General features: G+C 43.6%; 1 long non-coding RNA gene across 1 annotated transcript; it reads right to left on the minus strand.

Annotated features, from left to right (window-relative positions):
- Window positions 1–12,692: 12,692 nt before the first annotated feature.
- On the minus strand, window positions 12,693–21,861 carry LOC140903987 (uncharacterized). The gene is made up of 5 exons (XR_012156402.2): window positions 21,721–21,861; window positions 18,581–18,642; window positions 17,359–17,473; window positions 15,807–15,869; window positions 12,693–14,233 (listed from the first exon to the last, which is right to left on the minus strand). It is a non-coding gene; the product is annotated as an uncharacterized LOC140903987 (long non-coding RNA).
- Between the last annotated feature and the right edge of the window lie 578 nt (window positions 21,862–22,439).

A 22,439-nucleotide genomic window follows, 5' to 3' on the forward strand; every position in this document is an offset into this window, starting at 1 on the left:
GCTGATTCTTATGACTGTAGGTTCAGAAATTAGAAGCAGTGATTGGAATGTCTGGATGTCATGTTCTGAGATTCTTTAACATTTTAGGTTGTTTTTTGTAGTGCATTTGCTTTTTGAGATGGCATTTGTAGCTTGTCTCTAAGATCCTTGTGTAAATATCTTAAAGGGGCTTATTGGGATAGGTGAACCATGAAATTTTAATCAACAAACAAATTTGGAGCCACATTTTCAAAACACTCCCTACAAATTCTAAGATACAATTTTTGGTGGACAGCTATGGGCATGTGAACAAACCAAAATTTGTAGGTGTAGAAATATAAATGCACAGTTACCATTTGTACATGAAAACTGGGAGCCAATTAAAAACTCTTTCATTTATGGAAGTTTTCTTTTGAAAGGATGCTATAATTTCTTGGCTAGATAGTGCTTTGAACACATGGAAAGCAGATTATTCTCCCAGCAATTCAGAGCTGGAAGGCTGGTGCCATCTGGAATATTGCCGTGAATCAAAATGACAGTGTAGGTTCAGAAAACATCCAGAAAACAAGAAAACAGAGGCTGCTCCCTCTGAACTATTATTTCTAATAATGCTGAAACCCTGGTGAGATGATTTCTGCCTTCATTGCCTGGGAGCTCAGTCTCTTCCCCCACCCCTGACTTCAAAGAACCACAAGGGAAATCATAAACATGCATTCCACTAACCCACTGTTATAGGTGGGCTATGTTCTGTGGTGCACTGGTCTGGAGCCAGAGTCAGGTGATAAGGATGAAATTAAATGAGGAAGCTCTCTCTTCAGGTTCATTTGACTGGAGTTTGATTGCAGACATGAACGCACGTATTACTGGTAATTGCCAAATATGTTATAGCATCACTTCTTCCTAAGTGGTGCTGAGACCTTTTCTGGCCCTCTGAATTGCATATGGAGTGGGAATTATTTTAAGGAATCAGAGGAAAGGGAAAATGCGTGTTCACTCTGGTTTCTCCTAGTTCTTCAGTAGTGGGCCTATTCCAAATAACCCCAGGCTGGTCTAGTGAAAAATGCTGGGCTTTCCAATCAATAAGGAATAGCATCAAATCTCACTCTATTTTTCATGTGATCCTTGACCTTTAAGATACTAAATATCTGGTCACTGATTCATCCTTTAAGAAGAGCTATTCTTACTAAGGGCGTCTCTTGCTGTATTGTAGCTCAGTTCTAGCTGAACTTTACTACATGCTTTTTCCTCCCGTCAGTGAGTTCAAAGCAAAATCATGCTTAGTCTTGGAAAGCTGGTGCCAAGACTGAATTTATGAATCCTTTAACTGTTAAACATGATAGTCCATGGAGTTTGCAGAGTCCACAGGGACCGCTGTGCAGCATGAAGCACAAATGCGAAGACTATGTTTAGGTTCTCAGAGCTTTCCTGTGTGGCGATAAGAAAGACACTGCATGTAATAGGTATGCTAGTGTCCATTAAAGCTCTTTCTGTTGAGCTGAGAGGCCTAAGTTCTATAAGTATAACTCAAAATGTGTTTATGGTCCTTATCTAAGGTAGTTATTATTACTGCAGTATGAGTGCCCCACAATCTTTAATATATTTATTCTCACAACTGCTCTCCCCCCAGAAGGTATAGACATTGCATCCCTGTTTTTAAGGGAACTGAGGCACAAAGACTAGGCCAGGATCACAGAGGAAGTCTAGGGCAGAGCAGGGAATAGAACTTTAGGTCTCCCAAGTCCTAGCCTATTGCCCCAACAACTGGACCATCTTTCCTCTCAGAATAAATTGATAGATAAGTGATGCACCCATGGCAGCGCCACCCACATCAATAGGTGGTCACATGCAAAGTGCTATTGACAGTGGGACAGTCACGAAGGAAGCAGCAATGAAAACTGCAGTGTGGCCTCAAGTGGATACATCTCCAGTGCTATTGGTCACTGGAGCGATCGATTGATCGTGTCTTGGCCATGGTGCAGGTTCTGATCTGGAACATGGAGCTGATTTTTTATTTGGTTGTCTCCACTGAATGCATCCAATGAAGTGAGCTGTAGCTCACGAAAGCTTATGCTCAAATAAATTTGTTAGTCTCTAAGGTGCCACAAGTCCTCCTTTTCTTTTTGCGGATACAGACTAACACGGCTGTTACTCTGAAACCGTCCATTTTTCTAATATGCTCTTTTCTGGGGAGAGAGCAAATGCAAGGTGCCCTCTGGGGCTCCTGGATCTGTGGCAGTGAAAGCCTCAGCTGTTTGTTGAAGCCTTTTTCCTAAGGGCCCAGCTCAAAAAGAAAGGCAAACCCATCATCCTTTTGCCTTAGCTTTCCACCATCACCCAAAACACTTTGTATGAAACCTGATGTCAATGGGAATTTTGCCCTTGACTTCAGTCATGATCAGGATTTCACCCCATAATTCCTGGTTTCAGCAAAGGGGAGAGAAGAGAAAACTTGATGGTTAGTTGGATTGGTCTAGTTGACTGAGCCAGGGCTGGTAGTCAGGTGTCCAGGGCTCTAACCCAGATGCTGTCCTTGATTCCCTGTGTGACCTTGAGCTAGTCACTTATATTCCCTGTGATCAGTGTAACACTCACCCACCTGTGGGCAATGTTCCCTCTAATTTTTGACAGGCCGTGTGCGTAAAAAATTTCTTCTGTGCAAATTGTTGTGCTTCTGTGCAAATTTTTGTGCGTGCGGTGTTTCGCCGTGTGCGCAGGGTTTAGGATCTGTGTGCACTCGCACATGTGCAAAGTTTAGAGGGAACAGGGCCTATGGGATGCTCGTTGGGGTCTATAAGTGGAAGGGGATCTGTACTGTTACACGTGGGCAGATAGTCCTAGCTGTGGATCACTCTAACCCCAGGATTCTAGGGGCTCCGTTCCCCCAGGAGTAGGTTTAGATTGTCGTTCTGCCATCTCCATGATGCTGAGTTTTGGGGGCTACATGCAGGTGAAGACGCGGTTCCTGCAAGTCACGCAACACCGTCAGCTAAATCACTTGGATTCAGTTTTCTGGATGGAGCCCTCCCTATTCTTCCTCTAGCTTTAGCTGTGTGAGGAGGGGGCAGCCTGCATTTCCCAGTGGTGAGAACCACTGGCCCGACATCACCCCGGCACCCTCTGCAGCTGGTGTTGTCAGTCAGCTGCTCAGCAGGGGCTGTTTGCCCTCTACATCTTCCTGACACTTTGCTCCCTGAAACAAGAAAAAACAACAGTCCTCCCCTCCTGCGAGAGCCCATTTGTTAGAGGGGGCAGCCACCTTTAACCTCCTGAAAGTCAACATCTCCCTTGTCAAGCTCCAGGCTGGGCGGGATGGATATCAGGGCTTGTAACAGGAGCTGCTTTAACGAGCTGAGTGCAGCTTTCCAGAAGAAGGCTTGGGGTTGCTTTTTCAGACTTTTTCTGGGGATTGTGGGATGTCCCTGTGAAGGGTTTTCTTTGTGTCCAGTGAGTCCTAGAAATAAAGGCTGAAGAGGACAGATTGTCTGAGGAGCCTTATAACCATGGATACTCCTCACTTACACACCAAACTTTATCCAAGTAACCTTTGGGATGATGAGGAGGGGATGCCATGTCATTCTTCTCCTTTGCTGGGGGGTTGGGAAGTCCCAAAAGGCAGAGCCTGTACAGCGAGTCCTCTCTCTCATTCTGAATGCAGACCTGAGTCACACTGCACAAACCCAGTTCCCTCTTCTCAATTCATATTAACGTTCATGTCACCCGGTAGAGCAGGGGTGGGCAAACTTTTTGGCACAAGGGCCACATTGGGGAATAGAAATTATATGTGGGCCATGAATGCTTATAAAATTGGGGTTGGAAGGGGTGCAGGCTCTGGAGTGGGGCTGGGGATGAGGAGTTTGGGGTGTAGGAGGGTGCTCTGGGCTGGGATTGAGGGGTTTGGAGAGCGGGAAGGGGATCAGGGCTCAGGCAGGGGGTTGGGGCGTGGGGAGAGGCTCAGGGGGTGCAGGCTCCAAGCAGTGCTTACCTCAAGCAGCTCCCAGAAGCAGTGGCATGTCCCTTCTCCGGCTCCTATGCATAGGCACGGCCAGGCGGCTCTGCACTCTGCCCCATCCGCAGGCACCGCCCCTGCAGCTCCCATTGGAGTGCGTAGGAGCTGGAGCAGGGCCATGCAAACGCTTCCAGGAGCCGTATGGTGCGGCCCCCGATCCTGCACCCCGGCCAGAGCCGTAGTTTGCTCATCCCTGCACTAGAGTGCAAACCAACAGTTACTTTTACCCAGAGGTCAGACTCTGAATTCTCTGGGGAAGAAACCACCTCATCCTGTGTTTGTGCAGCACCCGGTACAGTGGGGATCTTCTCCTGGAAGGGGCTGCTGAGCAGTTCTGCAGTCTAAGCCGATTCAGAGAGTGCCCTGGGGACGGTGCCGGGCCCTCACTGCTCCCCAGCAGGAATAGTGCAGGGCCAGTACGCCTTGCGAGGAAGTTCAACTCACAGGCCTTGCTGAGCCCCAGTGCTGTTGCAGGGCAGCAGGTGAGGCGCTCTGAAGGGCTTGGGCGCAGGATAGCTATGCTGCTTGGCTTGGGTGGGCTAATGATAGGGGTAGCCCAGGGGGTGGCGGGTCTCTGTCACATTCAGGGCCACAGGTGCAGGGTAAGAGGAGGGACAAAGTGGTTCCTCTGCCTGATGCCACAAGTCAGTTTGCTTAATGTCCTCTGCCTAGGAGGGGACCTCCAGGGCCATGCTATGGGGATAGAGTGCCATGTTTCAATGGTGAGAACCCCACAGGTGTATTAACTCTGCATGAAATCAATGGGGACCTGCTCAGCAGGTCTAAGTTGGGTTTGATCCTACTCAGGTAGCCTCAGACAGGGCAATGCTACTGCTGGTCTCTCTGTGGCTCCATCTACTCTCTGAGCTGGGTGTGTGATTCCCAGCTGGAGGAGACACACTCATGCTAGCTCCTATCCAGCTAATGCTCTAAAAATAAAGTGTAGCTGGGGGAGTGCTAGTGATGGAATGGGCTCGCTACCCAGAAGCCATGCCGGGGTCTGTGAGGGCCACAGATTCAGTGTGGCTAGCACCTCCTGCTGCTCGTGCTGCCACGGCTCTGGCTCGAGGAGAGCTGGCACAGTGTGTCTCTGTGCGCTGGGTAGCACACCCCAGCTTGACGAGTTGCCAGCCCCTATGCAAAATTGTCAGAGAAGATTATATTTTTTCAAAGGAGCCCCACACTTTCTGACTCCGGAGTTCAGGCACTTCATGCTGGAACCGCAAAATTGTCAAACCCTTCAACATTCCCTGTAGGGATAATTCTTTCCTACTGTAGCAAAGCTTCCAAACTGGAGGCTTCCCATGGTTTGTGTTTGAAGCTGGAGATAAGTCGTTTAGCACAGGACATGCATGAAACCTCCTCTGCCCCACAGTAGATTAAGACATTTGAAAAAGTCTCTCAAAATGTTTAGCACAAGTCTACTGAGAGCGAAGAGATAGTGGTCTCAGACTATTAGCCTGTGGGGAGAAGGGAACCTGAAATTAATTCCCCTGTAAAAAGGGTAATGGGGAAAACACCTGTAAGGAACAGATCAGTGAAACTTCCCAGAAGCATCTGGAACTGAAACCCAAAGAGGGATGTTTGAGATTAAAGAATTTCTTTCTAATTTAAAACTTCCTGTGTCCTGCAATCAGGATGGAAAAGCACTAGCTAAAGATTTATCTCATCTAGAGTCTGAGAAAAATATACCAGCGTGGCATGAACAAAACTAGAGGTGCACGAAATTATTCTGTTAAATTTTCTGACCTATTAAGTTGTAAGTTGTAACTTAATAGGCTCCTTTAATTTAAAAAAAGGCACCAACTTGGTCTGCAGCTGGAGTAACTGGGCTAGGTGTCCTGATGGGGGATGTCCACCAAGGCTATGGAATTTGGGGACGGGCCCTTGCTACTGGCACCACTCCTCACCTTTAGCGCTTGTGGGGTGGAAGCTGAGGTGAAACAATAGCTGCTCTTTTCTGCATTGCTGTCCCGGAAGTGACTGCTCCACAAGAAGAATGTTGCAGAAATTAAAGATGGAAAAAATCTTAATAAATCGTTTAGTCCCCAGATTGCTCCATGTGGAATGTTTTCTAGGGCCTTGCCCAGTTCCATTTAAAGTGTCCCTAGCAAAGAGATGTCCTACCTGTCCATTGTGTGTGTGTGTGTGTGTGGGGGGCAATTCTACACTGTCAGGATGTTTTCAAATATATACACTCAGTTTTCCATTTAACACCTTCATACCATCACTCCTAGTCACATCCCTTTGCATAATCCTAGTTAACTCCCCACCACCTAGGATGTTTAAAAAGTTTGTAGGCAATTACCATGCCCCCTGTTCTTTTAATCTCTCCTCTTAAATAAATCCCTCTAGCCTCTTAACCATGTTTGTGCTTCGCGGAACTCTCTTCAAGTTGCAGTGCAGGGACTGAAGATTGACTGGTGCCAAGTTGTCACTGCTGCCCAGTCCCTCTTATGGAGACAGGAAGCTACAGCCCAGCAGGGTGAGGCAGCTCAGCCAGCAAAGGGAGCAGCTGCAGGGAGCTGACAGTAATCTCTGCATATCTCCCATGCCTAGCACCTTCCTCATAGTAGTGAGTCATTTTTGGTGCTCCCGAAGTTCACTCTGTCCTAAGGGATAATACTGCTAACTACTACAGGGATATAAATGTGAGGTTTTTTGGGGTAAAACCCATTGAAGCAAGAAATTCAGAATGAAAGTTCAAACTGTGGTAATGACTCTCAGTTACTGACTGCACCATCTCTTGGTCTCGCATCAGAATCCCCCTTCCCCTTCCTTACGGCCTTGGAACCATGCTCAAGGACCCTTGCTTTGTTCTCCTGTCTTTCTGCATGGCACCATCATTTGCATTGCTTGACTGTGTAGGTCCCTCCCCATCTCTCATGAATGCTGAATTCTATTCCTCTCAGGTGGAGCGGCGAATTACACAAAACAAATGAAACTGGATTGATTGTCAAACTAAAACAGTCTGCAAATTCACTATCAGTGCAGCCATGCCACTGTGCCAGGTCCACACAGAAAACACCCTTCTGGTAGGAGAAATTGTCCTACCGCATAAATCCAGAATCACTGCTACAGCATTTCCCCTAGTGGAGAAACCCAAAAGAAGGTGACGCTGACAGAGCCAACAGAAGCAAGTAGCCATGAGGCGCTCTGCATTAGATTGTCATGTGGTAAAGAGAAATGTTGACAGAAACTTTCAAAGCTGACTAGGGATTTAGAGATTAAATTAATGGTGTTTCTAAATCCCCTAGTCACCCTGCAGTTTCCCAGCTCGCGGCTTCTGGACAAACTATACTGTTTTTTGGAAAAAAATGGCTACTGGGAAATGGGACAGAAACACTGTGAGATTTATGTAGTGAGGGAACCTTAAAAACACTTGAGGAATCTGCTCAGTTCTGAGTGTTGTGAGGATTGAGAGAGCTTCTGGTAGATAAATGTTTAACAGTATTGTTAATGAGCCCCAGCCAGGAACCTGTGGCCAGCACCATATCCAGCAACAGTCTGATACCATTTCCGATCCAAAACTGGATTCTTTGGCAGGAAGCTGTTGAACATTTGCTGGGAATTTCAGATGAACACCTGTATCCACTAGAGGAGTGACCTGCTCACCCACCTCAATGGCACAGGCTGCCCTACAGATTAGCCAAGCTTTCTGCATCCAGCCATTCCAAGGACGGAGCGTGGGAGATGTGTTTCCACTGAACAGCAGCCCAGACCTCCTGTTTCCACCCAGGGTTATTTTTCAAAGCCTTGTAAATTCTTGTTCTGTTTTTCTCTGAAGGTGACATGCCCCTGAGGAGGCTGGGAGCAAAGAGGCCAAGGCTCTTTGGAGCCTTTAGGGGTTATTTTCAAATGCGGGAAGGATCTCATAGAATTGGGGGTGAGACAACTCCCCAGGCCTGGGAGTTAATGCATCTAGGGAAGAGCAGGCCCTGCTCAATTTTGCAGGACTGAGCTGCTGTGAAAAGGGCTGGTGGATTTTTCTGAGGCAATAGATTGGAAAGTCATCTTGTTTTTATATAAAAAAGGAGCATGAATATCATACAGGCCTTTTAGTGTCTCCTCACCTCATGAAGAATTGTCCTTTCCACATAATTTTCAGATTGTTTCCTTTGTATTTTGAATTTTTTAAAAAACTGTACTCTGTTTATTTGACCAGAATGGCGCTGCATCTCAGGACCTTTACCCAGAAGCCTGAAATGTGGAGCAGTCCCTGAAACTGGTCACGATTCTCTGAGCTGTTTCATTGAGCAGGCCCAAGGCTGGTTGTCTGAAGGGAGCACTGTGGGGCTTTTGAAATGCCATCATTTCAGCAGGATTATGACTGAGTTCCTGTTTCTATACTATTCATTCAACTTTGGAAAGCAGACTTTCAAGTCTCTGGAAGAGACAAGGTGCATGAGGGAATATCTTTTATTGGACCAACTTCTGTTGGTGAGAGAGACAAGCATTCGAGCTACACAGCGCTCTTCCCCATGTCTTTGAGAGCACTTCCTACAGCAGCTAGTGCATGGTATTTTGGAGCAAGCAAAGCCTTGGGAAAATGAAAGTGGACACTCAGCTGATACATAGGGAGTTTGCACCTGAGAAGAATGGCTTTTCTGTATTGTGGAAAAAGGGAGAAAATCTGACACAAAGTCAACACATTTTTCACAGCTCCATCAAATGGGGCTTTATAGTGGTTCTGCACAGCGCTGCTGACAGGGTTAATTTAATGTGGCAGAATATCAAGTACTCACCTGGTTCAAACATGATTAGGACTTTACAGCAAGGCACAAAAAGAGTTAAATAGTGATTGAAAATATTGAAATTGAATCTGGGGCATTTTTTAATCCACATCTGGTGTCAAGACAGCTGGGCCTCTGGGCTCCATTGGCCGGTGCCATTCAAGTCAATAGGAATTCTGTAAAAAGTGAATTTCCATGTTTGCAGCAAATCTTTTTTAGCAAGAATGACTTTAGCATACGGTGCAAAAAGGGCTAAACTTGAAGTGAGCTCCAGCAGGGACATCCTGTGGTAGGAAACGGAACTGCGTGGAATGGTTTCCAATAGGTACAGCTGCCTGGAACAATGCCTGTGTTGTCCCAGCAGAGGAGTGGAAGCCAGTGGTGAGTCTGAGTTGCAGTACAATATGCTCGCCTCTGCAGCCCCTTCCCTGTCGAAGGCAGGGCTTTTTAATGATGCCCTCGAGACCTCACAGCTTCTCAGAGACTCTCAGCTCCTTCTATGAGCATACACTCATACATACCCTCATACACTCCCCCGCCAGTGCTCCTCTCTCCCCAAGGCAACTCACCTTCCCTAAGGTGAGCACAGCTTGTTTCTTGGCCCAGAGGCTGTCTCACAGATAATGGGAAAGTCCAGAGTGATACGGCTATTTGAGAGTTTAGAGTTTAACCTACTGAAAAGCGTATAAATTAGGGGATGTTCTAGAGGTTTGATGTTAATGCCAAAGCAGATGGGGATTCCCTCGGGCAATAGGAAATTCTCTAGCTAAAACTTTACCTTAGTGACAGACATAGAAAAGTCCGAGGCAGGGTTTCCATAATCCCTTTCTCCAAATAAAACCCCTTGCTCCAGTTCCCCTCTATTCTGCAGTGGAGAGTTGAGGATTCTAATGAGGAATAATACTCGTTTGCTCTTCTGTGGAATCTTTTGTATCTGAGGAGCTCACAGCGCTGTACAAACACGGAATGAATTAAAACTCCAAACTCAGTAAATCAGTATTTGACAGGTGGGGAAACTGAGACACAGAGCGACTAAGTAGCTCATTCAAGGTCATGCAGTGAGTCATAGATGGGGGAAAAATCCCAGGAATCCTGACGCCTGGTAGCATGCGCTAATCACCAATCACACACCTTTCTCCAATAGACCAAAAAGCATTTATTTCAGTGTTAAGGAACAAAACCACCCTAAGCAGTTATAAAAATCTAAGACTAATTTATAAATGAATAGTTCAGGGTCTTCAGTTCACCATGATATCCCCAGAGGAAGGGTGGATTGTCACAACCTTGCATTGCCATTGTATGGTATGTGATCAGTCAAGCCAAGTCAAGTCAAGCCAAGTCAAGTCAAGTCAAGCTCGAATGGCTGACATGCTGCATAACCTGGCTTTTTTTTTTTTTAAATTTGTCAAGTTTATTATAGTAGTGCATAGGAGTCAACCAACAATGGTGCCACATTGTACAGGCCCTGCACAAACAGAGAATGAGAGACAGTTCTCTGCCCTGAAGGGTTTACAGTAGAAATAGATAAGCCAGACAAAAGATCAGGGAAAGGGACTGAACACACAGGCAGCGTGAGCAGTGCTAGAGAAGAGGGGGGAAGTAAGTCACAGATTCAGCAAATCTCTTAAGCATGAAGTTAAATCCCATTGAAGTGAATGAGACTCAGGTACTTAAGTGCTTTACTGAATTGGGGCCTAAAGGAAACCAAGTGGGGCCATAGTAGGGAAGCTCCCCTGCAGAACAGTGGATAAAAGGAACTGTCTGAGGGAGAGAAACAGAGAGCACAGCCTGCACGGAAGAGGGGGCCAGGCCACAGAGAAGAGATGAGGTGGGGTAAGGGAGCTTTAAAGAGGAAATACCAAGGCCAAAGATGGGCTCTTTGGATCTATCTATCATTTTAATAGTTATCTCAGCATCCTTAAGGAATATAAGAAGAGAGAAAAGTGTAAAGCTGGGACTAATAGAGGCAATGTACATAGAAGGGGAAAATGATCTCTTAGCAATGAAAGTTAAATAGCTGTGTGGTTAAAGAGCAATGCAAAAAGACATTAGATATTGGGCAAAATGTCAGGAAACATTAACTCGCCTTTCGCTGTAATCCCATGTGACAAATTAGTCCAATTTCAAAGGCTGGTATTTGCAGCAAATTAATGGGGAATATTAGGTTTTGAAGGGAAGAGAATGTGAATGTAGGTAGTAAGATAAATGTACAAAGACAATGACAGCTATTTTGTAATATTGGTATCATATCATCAAGATGCATCTCATCACCACCCCGTGCCTCCCCAAACTCCCAAGAACAGAATTTTCTAATCAGTTCATAGGTATGTTTCCAGCAGAGATGAATGCGTGATGTGTAACTTCAGTGACATTAAGCTGCTGAGAAGGTCCCAGGGTACAGGACTTTAAAAGTCTGATGTGGCGCAATGACTGTCTATGGTTTAAAGGGTCATTTAATGCTTTTAGTCTCAGAGAGTTTTGTCAAATGAACACATTACAGCTTAAAGCAAATCCTTCTATTCCCTATTATCTGTTGTTGACTGTATTTTCATATATAAAATTCATCCGGATTTATTTATTCTTGTGTTTAGAATCATTTAGTTTGTTCCATTTTTGGCTTAAAAGGATAAGGATATTTGTTACTGGGAGCAGATGAGGATTTGTCCTTATTCAAGAGATACCATATGAAATAATTCTTACACTCCAGCCACAGAGCTCAGAAATAGATTAAGCTAAACTTCTGCCTTATCACTAACTGTTCAGGCTAGAGATTTGCCCCTGCTTTGTCGCATACTGCAGCACTCTTGATCCCTTTCTCATCTCATGGTGAGCAGCAGGGATCTCTGGAGCTGGGAATATCCACATAGCTAGTGCTTCCTTAGCACACTGCACTATCAGGAGCAAGAAGACACTGAAGGGGCAGAAAATATATAATTGATCAAAGGAATCTGTGGAATTCACTGCCTCATATTGGTAAATATTGTGGCTGCATTTTTAAAAAAGATCTGGATAATTTAATGATCATTAACACTGGAATACCATCCAGCTGCACCCAGATGTACACCTCATTCTCATCTGGTCAATTCCTACTGTTAATATTGTATTCTGCAAAGCTGTATATTGAGTGTTTTAAAGAAAACATCTGCTTTGTAACAGATTATTTGAAAGAACTGGTTTGATGGTCAGTGGGAATTTTGTGCTGCCCCACTCATCATTTTTGATACACTGTCTTATTTCACAGAAATGATTTGTTAGTTAAAAATAAAGACTCAGAATGTTAATGCAGCATCTGGCATTGCTGGAAGTGGCATTGTTCAGCAAATTCTCATTGCTATGGACTTACTGGGAACTGGATACTGTAACAATAACCGCTGGTGTTGATGGGTTCAGATGCCTGTCACATTACAGTGGCACTGGGCTTTGGAACCCTCATCTAGTTCAGATGACTGAAGCTGGGCAGTAAATTTCCTCTCCTCCCAATGCCATAGAGTGTTACACCTTTATTATATACACTAAGAGGGTTTGCCTTATTGGTCAGCTGGCCTAAATTGCTTTTTTTTAAAATGGAATATGTATCTTAAGTCCCCTTTCCTCTTTGTCCTCATCTAGAGTTGGGCATAGTATTTATTAATGAGTCATATTTGTTACACATTTAGCCCCTTTCCGGGTAGTGAATCATTTACAAACCAAGCCTGCTTTTCTCCTAATGTATTTGTAATTCATTAGCAGTTTCTGTACAGTTTGAACAAATAGTTTTCAGATTAGGGGTTGTTTGCTTTGCTGTTTCACTATTTATGTGAAGTTATTGCTCACCTAAGTCACAGGGTATATTCTGCTGCCTGATTTGATGGTGAAATATTTAAATTGCAGAATAACTAATAATGAATCATGCTCCTGCCTAAAAAGAAATATGCTCCATTTTGTGAAACTTTGAGGCTTCTCAGACATTCCCCCCATTTTCCCTGGATGTCTGAATCTGTAAATAATAAAAAAGTCTCCTGAAATCAAAGTTAGCAAAACTCAGCACTTTTATTTATGAAAACAAGCATAAATCGGTTCATTTGCTATTTGACCAGCTCTACACGGGTCTTTGTTAAACAGAGTGAGAAAGTCCTGTTTTAGGAGTGAAATAGAGAAGAAGGGTGCTTTTTTAAAGTGAACAGGTAGCAGATCCCTTTGAATTCCTCAATTTCTGCAATTAAAACGTTAGTTCTTGAAAACACTTTCTTTCCCTTGGTTAACCAGAAGATGCAGCACTATTAGCACAGACAGAGATGGAGCCCCTTTGAAATGTCACAGCACTGAGGGAAGCACAAAATGTCATATTCTGAGACACTTGTTATAGAATCTCACTTTTCCCAATCTTCATTTCATTTTCTAAACTACAACTGAACGGTGGAGCTGGGAGATCATACTCATTCTTGACAACTTTGAAGAGGAGGAAGAGGTAATGATCCCCCTTATTCTCTGCTAGTGTTCTCAGTCTAACAATACAAAGTAGAACATTTAAATAGCGTCTCTTGCTCACTGCTTCTCTCACATTCTCCCTTCATCCCCCACTTCTCTGCCATCCATCCAATTTATTCTTCTATCTTCTACTTTTATCCCTCTTCTCCTGCTTGGATTTTCAGGCTCTTTAAATTTCTTTAGTTCCCCACTAAATTTTCAAAGCATTGTGTGTGGTTTTAGCCACACAACTCCCATTAAAGTCAGTGGGAGTCATTAAAGTCCACAGGCTCCGTATTAAAGTCAGTGGGAGCTGTGCAGTTAAACCCCTCTGCAGAGCCATGGAGCTTTTTCCTTCTCCATGGTCTTTATTCAGTAGCTTCATTTGAGACTTTACTGAGGTTTAATGTCTGACTCGCTCTGCAGCTGGGAGCTGACATCACTATCTCAAGAATTCTAATTTAATGATAATGTTTCTCTTAGAACTAAGTCAATATTTCCGGTATTAATTAGATTTGATGGCTTTATAGTAGTGGGAAAACAGTTTCGGGTACAGGAAACACCAAACTGTGTTCAGAGCAACTGATATGACAATTTATCTTAAGGACAGATAGGATCAGCAGTGGAAAAGAGGGGGACCATAAATATAATTTGTTATAACTTGGGGAAAATATTAAAAGGAAGATAATTCTGTATGGGGGGAAAAAGAAACATTAGTTGGAAGCATCACAATCACATTGTACAGTGAAAGTGCTGCAAGATTTTAACTCTCTGAGAGAGACATGGGCATCATATTGCTGTTTTTATTACTATTAGATTTTCAGCCCAAAGGATTGGGAGTTTTGGGTAATGGTGGGATAGACACTACTGGTAAAATTAATCCTTGCTATAATTTTACTGGACTCAATGGAATCACACTAGACATGAGTTAGGTGACGGTCCCATCTGTAAGAATGAGTGCTTCATTATTACACAAATTAAATTTTATTAATTATTATATGGAGTAAATTACCAAAGTCACCTCCATTTGGTCATTTTCTGTTACGTCTGGAGAAGAACAAGAGAGTATCTGTCATTAAAAAGAGGAACAAAGAGTCAGCCTAACTTCAATACATGGAAAGATACTGGAACAAATTATTAAATAATCAATTTGTAAGCACCTGGAGAATGATAGAGTTATAAGGAATAGCCAACATGGGTTTGTCAAGAACAAATCAGGCCAAACAACTTAATTTCCTTCTTTGACAGGGTTACTGGCCTAGTGGATGGGAGGAAGCAGCAGATGTGATATATGTTGATTTTAGTCAGGCTTCTGAAACAGTCCCACATGACATTCTCATAAGTAAACTAGGGACCTGTGCTCTAGATGAAATTATTATAAAATCAAATGCACATTCACAAAATGGGGGATATCTGGCCAGGTGGCAGTACTGCTAAAAAGGATCTGGGGGTTATAATGGATCACAAACTGAATATGAGTCAAGAATGTGATGCAGCTGCAAAAAAGATACTAATATCATATCGGGGTGTGTGTGTGTATCAACAGGAGTGTCATATGTAAGGCACAGGAGGTAATTTTCCCACTCTACTCGGCACTGGTGAGCCTCTGCTGGAGTACTATGTCCAATTTTGGCCCCACCTTTTTGGAAAGATGTGGACAAATTGGAGAGAGTCCAGAGGAGAGCAACAGAATGATACAAGGGTTAGAAAACCTGACCTATGAGGAAAGGTTAAAAAACTGGGCACGTTTAGTCTTGAGAAAAGAAGACTGGGGGGTGGGGCTGCTAACACACTTCAAATATATTCAGGGCTGTTATAAAGAGGACAGTGATCAATTGTTCTCCATGTCTAATGAAGGTAGGACAAGAAGTAATGGGCATAATCTGCAAGAAGGGAGATTTAGGTGAGATATTAGGAAAATCTTTCTAACTCTAATGATAGTTAAGCTCTGGAACAGGCTTCCAAGGAAGGTGGTAGAATCCCCATCCCTGGAGATTTTTAAGAACAGGTTGGATGAACCTGTCAGGATAGTCTAGGTTTATTTGGCCCCGTCATGGTGCAAAGGGCTGGACTTGACATCTTGAAGTCCCTTTTAGCCCTAAATTTCTATTATTCTGGGTTACAAATATTAATGTGTTGCGGCAAGAATTACCCCAGCTCCTCATAACAAAAACCATTTAATAAGGGATGAAATGTGGTGATGACATAAAAACTCATGGCTCTGGCAGATGGATAAGTGAATAATGCTATTTGGGCTGTGAAAAGGGAGTCTATAGCAGAGAAGCTGGCATCCATGCATTCTTTTTTCCATAATAAAAGTCATTAAGCCAAATTCCCTACACTTACAAATTGACAAAACTCCCTTAAAGTCAGTGGAGCTGCACTAATTTACACTAGAAGAAGATCTGATCCATTACCTGTAAGGCTGGATATGGGTCATTTGGTTAAATTGTGTTTACTGCAGTGTAATTATTCTTAGACTCATGCAATATTCTAGCTGGATCTGCATGCCCTCTGTGCCCTTTCCTTGGCTCTGCTTATAACCACCTGGAGTTGTGCCTGTGCTTTATTTGTCTTTAAAGCTTGCCATTTTCTTCTGTCGTTAAGAAACTAATAGGAACATAAGAGAGAAAGTACGTTACCCCTGGCTTCAGATCCAGTGACTGCAGGAAGCAAGTGTGTTCAACAGCATCAGTGGCTGGGAGCTAAGGGAACAAAGATCTCTGCTTACAAGTCTAGATACCATTTCTCACATTTTAACTTTGTCTCTATTATTTCAATTTCCTTTTGGATTTAAGGCCTACTACCTTGTAAAGATTAGGAATCCCCTTCCCCTGGAAGGCCATAATAGCAAGCGAAGTCTTGGTTTCACCTTTATTCTTAGAAGCAGGAGACCATTTGACAAACACATTTTATTGCAGCATATTGCAATCTACATTGACATTGCTTGTGCCAATTAAGACTGAGAGTAAGAGCTGAACATCACTGAATATGGGTCCTGGTCAGGAGGCTCCTGAGTCTGTGTAGCAACAGGCAGATTTTTAGGATCAGCAGATGAGGAGTTAAGCATTTATGGTGGGCAAATTTATTAAAAAATACAAAATTAGCTCAGCTTTTGGCAGATTTTAACGCTCATCTGCTGTTTGCATCAGACCACACTAAAGAAACAGGAACCACAGCATCCCCAAGGAGCAGCTGGGAACAGAATGTTCAACCTCTTCAAGCCACTTTTTGTAGATTAACAAATCTACATCTATTTACACACATACAATACACACATATTTTGGGAAGGGGGGTGGCCATGCATTACATGTGCATTTTGTGTGTATGTGCATGCAAAGAGAATGAAGCATCTTGGGGAAAAACAGGAAAAAATCAGTTTAGAGAAAAATCTGCCAATTGATGATCTCCTTGTCCTGTTTCATCCCCTCTTTTTTTAGTGCTAGAGATATTTGTATTTAATCAAGATCTGTATTTAAGAGCTCATCTGCTGCCATTATCCAACATAATCCTGTCTGCAGGAACTGGTTGAACTAAATGCAAATAAACATACATCCAGTAGGGATTTCCAGAGGAGCTAAAATTCAGCCTTTGCTGAGGGCTAAAAGAAGGCATATACACCACTGAAGTCCCTTAGACTTTGTGCTGCCCATCTGTATAATGGTGAATTTCACTCAAAATAATTAGTATATATTATTTCTCCAGAGTCACAAATGTGCCCCCAGGATCTTACATTTGAAGTAGAGATAAGAGGCACAAGGGCTGTGGACAGCCACTGGAGCATTGTTGCCATCTCATTTTATCATGAGTCTCACAATATTTGGTGTTTTTCTTAAAGCCCAACCTCCTGGAGCCATACTAAATGATAATCTTGGCTTTCATTAAAAAAGTGTCGAGCCTTCATGGTTGCAGAGAAAAGCTGGAAAAAGCGACCCCCTAAAAGCTCAACAACCAGAAGGCAAATTAAAAGAAATAAAAATGAATTATTTTAAAAAATCTCATGATTTTTGTATTGTTGGGGTTGGCAATAGTGTTGGGGTTAGCAGTACACCACTGAACTCCAAGCTCTGAGGCCAGCCCATATTCTGTGTGTGTCATTGCTCTAAGAAACTCTGCTGAGAACACAAAGCTCATTTAATCTAAGAGCCACAGAGCCAGAGCAATAAGGATATAGTTCGGTCCTTTTACACCTACTTCTCCAGTGTTGCTGTAAAGGAATTGTGGTTTGTTAATAGAGAAGTTACTCCCTCTACTGGCAGCATGTAGGAGTTCAATATCAGCGCGGTCCACACTGGTGGGCTCCATTCTACTAAAAATCAGAGAAACAATATTATCGGTAAAGTTGTAAAATGTCTCCCAACAAAACCAAACTAGCACTTGTAGCATAAGGGCTTTAATGCTGCTGCTGCTACAGGATTTTATTCAAATAAAAAGGAGTAAAATCTCTGTTAGCTCTGTGTTTAAAATTGAAGGTCTTTGTTGTAATTTATAAACAGCTGATGTTCACATTCACAGCAGATGGGGCCAATTCAGGGATATTTGAGCTCACAACATACAGTTTTTGTGATGTAGCATATAGTAATTTGGCTGAGACCTCCTGACCCATCTCTCTCTATCTGACACTCACATTCATACTCTTTCTCACACATTTCACAGACAAGGGTCCACTGAATGGATTCAATGGGGCACCTGGGGAATTCCATTCCCAGCCTCTTGGATCAAATTGCAAGGTGCTTGTTAGTAATAATAGCAGCCATGCAGCAAGTCGGGGCTCGGAGGTGAGTTAAAGACTAGGGCTGCCAGAGCAGAAGAATGACTTTGGCCTGTCAGTGCCCCTCAAGCCAAAGAGCAGGCACAGCTCTCCTAGATAATATTTAGTCCTGCCTTGAGTGCAGGGCTCTGGACTAGAAGACCTCTAGAGGTCCCTTCCAGTCCTATGATTCTATGAATCTGTTGGCTGTGAACATTATTCCATTACTGTAAGAGCAGATGTTATTATGCACTGGTATCATGCTTGGAGTGTTTTTTCAGGAGTTATAAGGCCATGCTGTCTCTAGTATTATTAGCTTTTATTGTGCCCTCAGTGAGGCTAGGTTCAGGTCAGCCTTCTAAACAAGTGAATTCTGGAGGAAACTTCCCATTTAGAAATTGTTCTTTTTTTTTTTAAAGGGGGTAAGAGTTGGATGAAAGTAGGGGAGATATTGTTATGGGCCCTCTTTTCCATAAGGACAGAAGATTGAGCAAGGTGGATTGAAAGAACCACGGAAACTAGAATTTTAAAGTCTTAGGTGTGAAATGGATCTTAATCCAAGAAAAAAAAATCCTCGGGCCCAAGGAGATAAGATCAGGTGAAATGAAGAAGGAATCTTTACACCATAAAACTAAATCTGATTAATGAGACATACGGGTCACTTACATTAAAGCTGCAACTGGCGATAAATCATTTTTGAAATGAAGATCTGAAATATTCGTGTATTCCTGGCAAAATAGGCAGATGGAATTAAATGTATAATACTAACCCATGAAGATTATTTATACAGCCACCTCTCATATAAATCTGCTTCACCTTGGCCCTCAACCCCACTGAAAATTATAACTATTATCAAGGGCCTCATTAGAACACAGCAGAAAGTGGCCGGAGGATGAGTGGATTTGAAAGGCTCTTTGCTGTTGTACGTGCTGTAGGAGCCTTGCTATACCAAGATTATGGATTCAGTATTTAACAGAGCATATTCTAGAGGTAGAGTATGCAGGAAATGCCAACAGTCTTGTTGATATTCCCCCTGCCAAGCATTCCCTTTGTGGGGTTAAGTGCCGCTGTGCTTTTTAACTCAAAATGAAGTTTGTCGTTAGAGCCAGGCCAGAATTTGAGTTATGGTGGCATCTTGCTAAGTGGCAAATTAAAATTTTTCAACTTTTTATTGGAAAACAAACAGAAGCTGACAAATTTTTAACTGAAATTTTTCAGTTGCTGAAAAAAATTTGCTTTTTGATGAAAACCTGAAAATTCTGGTGGAAAATTTTGTTGAAAACATTTTTACTGAAATTTTCTATGGAAACAAAAGCCATTACCCAAGCAGCTCTAATAACTAGTACAGAAACTTGATAAAGATGGTAAGGTGTGAACCAAACAGTACAGTGACATGGTCAGATCAGCGAGCAAGGAAGGTAATTTTGTCAGGGCGTCTCTGGATGGTCTAGATGGGGAGGGATAACGGATTTCAGAGAAGGCAAGCTGGTCACAAACAAAGAGAGTTTGATGTTATCAGCATACCATCATGGAGGTTTATTCACAACACAAACACAGGGAATAGCAGGAGAGGCTGTAGGTTGGGATTGAGGGGTATCAGCAGAGCTGTATGTAGGATCCCAAGGACTGGCTAGCAGTACCTAGCACAATGGAATCTTGGTTCAGCTACCTAAACTTTCCCCTGCAAGTTCAACCAGATACAGGATTCTTCTTCAGTTTCCGTTCTAAATTATTGTGAGGTGTTACTATTCAGTATGCATTATTTAACAGCTTCTACCAGAGGTGGCTGCATTTCAGCAGTCAGACACGTAATTCCTACAGATACGGGCCTTGCTCCTAATTGTTTTGTGCAGGGATACCCTGGTGTCTGCATGGAGCCCCCAGTTCAGCACTGGGACCAAAGTTTGTAAATCAGTTGGTAAAGTGCTTTGTGTCCTTCTGGATGCTGTAGCAGGGCTGGAAGTGGGGATTGAGCAGCATTGGCAGAGCCATATTTGGGAAGCTTGTGTAGCATCATGCCGAGTCTATCTAGTGCTGCTAGTCTCCTAAAATGTGCTCTGTTCAGAATTGTGCAAGGAAAATCCTGTGTTGTTAGATTTTCCTAATGTTGGGCCAGTGATGTCTGTATTTTTGTTAAGGGTTAAAAAGCTCACCTGGATCAATAAAAGCAATTAATAAATGTTGGTACCTAGAGGGTTACAGATAAATCCATCCTATTCAATAAGTTCAGTGCCATAAAACAGCTTTTCTCTTTTAATTCTAGAGTTAGTTTGATAGTAAATGTGAAGAAATTAAAAAAAGGTGACTTACTAATTGCCTGTAAAATAAAAAGCAGATGGATTCTTTATTGCAGTTGAAGGAAGTTGGTAATATTAAGGTAAAATGTCAAATAACAATTGATTTTTCTCACACATAAAGGGGCGATTTATAGCTTCCTAGTTACTACAGGAGAAATTATCTGAAGTTCTAAAAAGTATAAGGCTAAATAAAGATGAAATCATAGGAATTTTTCTTCTGCAACTACAGGATGTGACTTACATACCATCAGGAGCAGCCTGTGCTCTACACTAGGACCCTCTGGATATGTCTACAAGCATTTTGCAGTGAGAGGGAATGAGTGTCCCAGCCCAGGTCAACAGACTTGGGGTAGTGGGCTCATGATAGCGCCCTAAAAATAGCTGTGTAGACAGTGGTTAGAAGTTGTGGTTTAGGCTGGGATTCTGAAGCCTACGGCACGAGGGTGGGTTTACATAGTAGGATACATAAAACCAGCTATTAAACAGTAAAAACACTATAAAGGAGAAGTTACACATTCATTTGTAGATTCATTCCCCACAATCTCCAGCCGTTTTGATACTTAGCTTTACCAGCCAAATTCCAGTATCTTAAGATGAGCACTCAGATACAGCCTAGGGTTGCCAGGCATCTGGTTTTCGACCAGAACGCCTGGTCGAAAAGGGACCCTGGCGGCTCCGGTCGGTGGTAAACATCCAGTTGGTGGGCAGCAGGGACCAGGGGCTAAGGCAGATGCCATGCCTTCCCTGGCTCTATGTGGCTCCCAGAAGCTGCCGCCAGGTCCCTGCAGCCCCTAGGTGCATGGGAGGCACCGCGCACTGCCTGCACCCCAAGTGCCGGCTAAGTAGCTCCCACTGGCCAGGAACAGTGACCAATGGGAGCTGTGGAGGCGGCACTGTGGGTGCGAGGGCAGCGCATGGAGCCTCCCTGGCCACCCATGCTCCTAGGGGCTACAGGGACCTGGTGGTTGCTTCCTGGGAGCCATGGTAAGTGCTGCTGGGACCCTGCACCCCCTGCCGTACCCCAACCCCCTGACCCAGCCCAGAGTCCCCTCCCACACTCCAACCCCTGCCACAGCCTGGAGTCCCCTCCTGCACCCAAACTCTCTCCCAGAGCCCGCACCCTGCAACCCCCTCACACCCCAACCCCCTGCCCCAACCCAGAGCCCTCTCCCATACCCCAAACCCCTCATCCCCAGCCTCACGCTAGAGCCCTCACACCCAGCTGGATCCCTCACCCATCTCCAGCACTCAAACCCCCTGCCCCAGCCCTGTGAAAGTGAGTGAGGGTGGGGAAGAGTGAGCAATGGAGGGAGGTGGGATGGAGCGAGCAGTGGCTGGGGTATCAGAGAAGGGGCAGGGCAGAAGCAGGGCCTTGGGAAAGGGTGGGGCAGGGTGTTTGATTTTGTGCAATTAGAAAGTTGGCAACCCTAATAGAGCCCTGTGTAAATTCAAAAGCGTGTCTCTTTCACGAACAGAAGTTGGTCCAATAAAAGATATTATCTCACCTACCTTGTCTCACTTAGATACTGTGGTAGATGTCTTAGATCCGATAGATCAGAACTCGGAACTCTGGGCAGCCCCTAGGAAGGGTGATGTTAGCCTGTCTTGTCCTGTGGCCTTATGACAACAAATGACTGAATTGGTGCAGTGCCAGGCCACTTTCAGGAACAGATCTGACTAAGAAGAAAGAGATTCAAATACATCATCATTCTAACGCACTTGATAGCATTTTGGATACACAAACCTTATCCTCAGCAAAATACTGTATTTGGCATCTACAATTTCACTTAACAAAACTGACAGTAATATTTACTACACAAAATAGATGGTAAATAGCAAGGATGTTGCCCTGGAAATGATACATTTGAAACATTAATGATAAGTGCACACAAAAGAAGCTTCCCTGTTCATACACTATCTGGGTAGTGAGCTCCTGGAGTGAGTGAGTGTGTGTGTGTCACACTCTGATTTGTGTTTGGTTAAAAAGCTCTGTTGTATATTGTCAGAATCAGATTTATGATTCCACTTTTCTACATTTTCAGGGTTTGTCTGAGCAGAATTTTCAATGAGGCCACTAGGTTCAGCTGAGCTTTTCTGTGCCTGTCAAGTGAATCATGTATTTCTGGTTAAAATGACTGTGAAGTTAAAACTCAGGCTCTTTTCTAAATAAGTGAGCAACAGATACATGTAAAATGTACTGAAGATGGAACAGTATGCTCTCAGTAGTT

This window comes from Lepidochelys kempii, chromosome 27 (genome assembly GCF_965140285.1).
Source record: "Lepidochelys kempii isolate rLepKem1 chromosome 27, rLepKem1.hap1, whole genome shotgun sequence".
Taxonomy (NCBI): domain Eukaryota; kingdom Metazoa; phylum Chordata; order Testudines; family Cheloniidae; genus Lepidochelys; species Lepidochelys kempii.